The sequence below is a fragment of the Dipodomys ordii genome, unplaced genomic scaffold, assembly GCF_000151885.1.
Source record: "Dipodomys ordii isolate 6190 unplaced genomic scaffold, Dord_2.0 Scaffold3, whole genome shotgun sequence".
NCBI classification, from domain to species: Eukaryota; Metazoa; Chordata; class Mammalia; order Rodentia; family Heteromyidae; genus Dipodomys; species Dipodomys ordii.
In genome coordinates, this window is record NW_012267219.1 from 11,419,376 (window position 1) to 11,424,451 (window position 5,076).

The 5,076-nt window shown below is 34.7% G+C and overlaps 1 protein-coding gene across 6 annotated transcripts in view; it reads left to right on the forward strand.

Annotated features, from left to right (window-relative positions):
• The window catches only part of Cnot2 (CCR4-NOT transcription complex, subunit 2), an 86,978-nt gene that overhangs the window by 22,536 nt on the left and 59,366 nt on the right, over positions 1 to 5,076 (forward strand). The gene's annotated exons all lie outside the window — the stretch shown is intronic.

Below are 5,076 nucleotides of genomic sequence, written 5' to 3' on the forward strand. Positions count from 1 at the left end.
TCCCTCCCTCCCTCCCTCCCTTCCTCCCTCCCTCCTTCTCTCCCGAAAAAGTGAACAGTGGAAAATTGTAAATGAGATTGTATGGTTTGTAATAGCAGAGTCTTCTATTAAAAGATCTGGTTCTGGTTTGGAAACTGTCTCTAATTTTAAAATGCGTATGTATTTAACCTTTGTAGAATTTAAAATTTAATTCAAGGTATGAAGTTTCTTGCCAGATCTTTACAATTTTAATCAGCCAGAGAAAGTGGGAACTGTACTGTAACCTTTTTGTTGTTGCTGTTCTCGTAGACTTGACCAACATAGACTTTGCTCATTATTTGTACTTGCTGTAGCTCCTCCTCATAAGATTTTGATTAGTCATACTTCTTGAGCTTTTGGTAGGTCTTACTACATTATTCTAAGAATATTATGATTCTAGGTTATGTGGCATTTCAGCACTCATAATCTGGATGTTAAAGTGTGAGTACAGAAGTTTTATATGATACAGTATAGTTAATTTGACTCTCGTACCCATATTCATGTAGTATTCCAAAACTGACACCTAAGGAATAAAGCAGGATTATGTTTTACATATGAAGAGGTTTGCTTATTTTTTCTTATGCTTCTCTAAAAGTACTCTTGTATTCGTTTCCTAATAATACAAATTTTGAACTTTCCTAGAAAATGCTGTCTTGGTTAGGGTTTTGCTATGTAAAAACATTTTCTTTTATCTTTCATTGTTTCATAGTGATACTTAATGCATACTGAAATAGTTTAAGTGTACATTAAATAATTTAATAGTTTAAATCCTTGAAATAGTTTACATTTGGACTGTAAAATAATTTTATCTTTTAAGCCTTTCTGAAAAAGACAAAGAGATATAATTTTTTATCTAGCATGATAAGCATGTAGATATTCAAATGAATATTAAATAAATTAGCAAGCTGAAATTGATATTTGTGCTAACATCTGTTAGAGTTTGTATATATTAAGAAAGTTTGTTTAAAATTTTTGACTTTGGAGGAATTTTGTTATTTTTTTCATAGTTAAAGTAGAAATTCTTGGTATTTAAGTTTATAACTTTTCATTTGTCCTTGACAGCTTTTTGCTTTTAGAGCACTCTAGATTCTTATGTTTATTTAAGCATACTGATAACATGCTAATATGCGAGTTTAACAAGAAGACTGTTTCTCCGGTTGTCTTTGCTTATAGACCTGATATGAACTGCAAGAATTTAACCTAGGAAGGTACATTCTCTCACAATGGGTATGAAGTACTCATTTTTATTGCAGTACTTCTTTAGTTTTTCACTATAAATTAAATTGGATATTTGGAATTTGAATACAGTAGATGCAGTTTATTTCAATAGATAAGTTAGTGTCTTAGTTCAAATGAGACAGTATATTTAAATGTTTCATAGTTTGTTCTTTTTACATAGATTATCAAACTTTGCCCAGGAAATGTTAATGTCAAGGTTTTTGCAAGAGGTTCTTACATATATTAGTTTATCCAGGCCTAGGAGCTTGCACAAATCTAAATTATCATAATTACCAATTTAACTTATCAGTAGCTATCCCTTTGTTAATCATAAGACATTTGCATAATCTGTTTGCATTCTGGTCCTCCATATGCTTTAAAAAAATTAATAAAAATGTTTCCCCCAGTGCCTTTTGTGTTACTTCTTTGAATAGTTTTTTTTTTTTTTTATTTAAAAATGAAAAACTCCTTAAAGATCCCTGGCATGCACCTTTTACACTTTCAAGCCTTTGAGTATATTGATTCTCTTTTGATTCAAGAGTTTCAGTTTCTCCAGAAGCCATTCTGCTATGGGTTCAATGTTCCTTTTTCTTGCTTTGACGGCCTTTCTGTGTATTTCTAGTTTAATTTTAACATAATATCTTGCAGTCATTATTTTGTCTTTGTCTTCCTGTGGATTTGTGTTATTTAATACTATAGGTACTAACCAAATATGGCTGTTTCAACTCAGGTTAATACTACAATTTGATTTGTCAACCACATAATCTATATTTCAAGTATTTAATAGCTATATGCTGTTAATAGTGGAGGTTATAGATTAGAAAGCTTCTATCATTGCAGAAAGTTGCAAGATTTTGCTGCTGGGTGTAATAAGCTTCTAGACACTAGAGCCATATCTGTTTGTTTTGGCTCATCTAGTAGCTAGCATATTACCTAGTGTAAGTTCAATGTATATAATTTCAATAATGAATCATCAAACTGATGGGATGAAATAGGGAAATATGCCAGGTAACTTAAAATAATATTTTCACAGTTTTTACTCTGAATGGAACTTTTTATTACTATTCTTTAAATGATAAAAGTAGCAGATGCTGTTTAAGAATGTTTAAGAAGAATGTAAAATATAATGTGAAAGTTTACCTTCACAGCTTACTCAACAGTTTTGTGTGTATCTTTTCATACCTTTCTCTGTTTAACTGCAGGTGCGATTTGTTACATTTGATTTTAACAAATGGGTATTATGCAGCTTATTTTTTATGCTTACGGAAGTACCTCATGTTATAGCTCCTTCCTTGCCACCTTTCCCACAAGTTTGTCATTAGTTTGACTTTTGTGTTTCATTTTTATTTTGTTACTTTTATTATGTATGTGTGTTCACATATACAAACATTTATTTGTTTTGAAAAATGCCTTATTCTATTATTTTGACTAGGACAAAGGTAATGAATTTCTAGCCCACAATCCTAAATAATTTCCTAGATAATCTATTGCTTAAACACCTGCATAGCATAAAGCATTAAAAACATGTTTCCTAATTATTTAGCATATAGAAATGCATTGGTAGCTACATTTCTGTTTAGTATGTATGAGTATATAGAACTATTTACAAATTAATGTTTTTCTTTAAAATTTTAATTAAAATGTCAGTGGAAATAAGCAGTGAGTCTCAATTTTCATTTTTATAACATTTATTAAAATTCATTGTTTACAACCCAAATATACCTTTCAATTGGTAATATTTTAGAGTTATAATTATGCCATACTAGTGACTTCCTGTTGATTCTCTCTGCTACACTCAAAATCCACAAGCTTCAAAGTACCTTAGAGTCTTCGTCAAGTAGTATGTTAAAGACACATAGTGAATATAAAGAACTTGTAGTAAAAGAAAGTAAATAGGAACTTTTTCTAAAGAGATATTTAGCAATTGAACATTTGTCCTGATCTGGTGCCCAGAAAAAAGAGATTTTAGTTATTGTTGTATTAGGAAAGAAGGAGCTAGTGAAGAAATAAATTTAATAGCAAATGCTTAGAATCCAGTGAATTAGTTGATAGTTTTCTCTTGAAACTCTTGAAAACAAATAGCCATGATTTACTATTTTCTAGTGAGAGATAGCGAAAACTGCAAAAGTGATGACGTTACGTTTCATTCTCCCAGAGCAATAAAGCTGTTGAAATGAGGTTGCTTCTTAGAATGACCTTTTTGTTGGTGGTGGTGGTTGTGGGGCTTGAATTCTCTGCCTGGGCACTGTCCCTGAAATCTTCAGCTCAAGCCTAGCACTCTGCCACTTGAACCACAACTCCACTTCCGGTTTTCTAGTGGTTTATTGGAGATAAGAGTCTCATGGACTTTCCTGCCTGGGCTGGCTTTGAACCACGATCTTCAGATCTCAGCTTTCTGAGTAGCTAGGATTACAGGCGTGAGTCACCGGTGCCCAGCTAGAACGACATTTGGGGGGGGGTGTCCGGTCGTGGGGCCTGAACTCTGGGCCTGGGCGCTGTCCCTCAGCTCTTCAGCTCAAGGCTAACGCTCTACCACTTGAGCCACAGCACCACTTCCGGCTTTTTTCCTTTTGCTTATGTGGTGCTGAGGAATCGAACCCAGGACCTCATGCATGCAAGGCAAGCGCTCTACCACTGAGCCACCTTCCCAGCCCATAGAATGACATTTTTTAATGTGATGCTTTGGCTCATGGTATGATCATACTGTCACAGAAGAAACTGACTCTAACCTAAATTGATTTTTTAGAATAAAATTTGATACTTTAGCCAGGTGCCAGTGGCTCTTGTCTGTAATCCTAGCTACTCAGGAGGCTGAGATCTAAGGATCATACTTTGAAGCCAGGCAGCAAAATGTCATAAGTGGAGCTGTAGCCCAAGTTGTAAAGCACTAACTGTGAGTGAAAAAGCTGAGAGAAAGTGCCCAGGCTTAGAACTCAAGCCTAATACTGGTTCCAAAGTCTCTCTTTCCTTTCATAGGAAACATCCCTGCCTTCTAGGGAAAAAAAAAAAAAAAGAAGAAGAAAAAGAAGAAGATACTTACTTGACATTTCTGGCTTTTCTTTCTGATGTAATGGGCAACCATGAATCTTCTTGAATTGTTCATTAGTTGGCTTAGTGCTATCTGATGCTAACATTTCCTTCAATATGCTGTATTCAAGCATATTCTTCCTTACTTTACCTTCTAAAAATCATCTGTTGAAGTGGTATTTGTTTTCTTTTGCTGGTGGTGCTGGGGTTTAAACCCAGGACTTCACACTTTCTAGAAAAGTATTATACTTTTGTTTTTAATTTGTTTTAAAATAAGGTTCACTGTCTTTGTACTTGACTGACTGTAATGACCTCAGACTTGCATCTATTATTTTCCATCTCCAGTAGTGGAGATATATAGGCATGTCCCAAATTTGAAATAGCAAGTTTCACCAACAGCCTTGGTTTATAGCACCCTTTGTGTGGCTGTAATTGTGTGTGTGTGTGTGTGTGTGTGTGTGTGTGTGTGTGTCTTTGCAAGTCTTGGGGCCTGAACCTCAGGGATTGGGCATTGACCCTGAGCTTTTTTTTGCTCAAGGCTGGCTAGCACTTTATCACTTGAGCTCCAATTCTGGCTCTTGGTGGTTAATTGGAAATAAGATTCTTATGGACTTTACCACGTGGGCTAGCTTTGAACTGTGATCCTTAGATCTCAGCTTTTGAATAGCTAGGATTACAGGAATTATCCACTGGCACTTGGCAGTAATTTTTTTTTTTTTTTGTCAGTTGTAGAGCTTGAACTCTGGGCCTGGGTGTTGTCCCTCAGCTCTTCAGCTCAAGGCTAGCACTCTACCACTTGAGCCACAGCGTCAC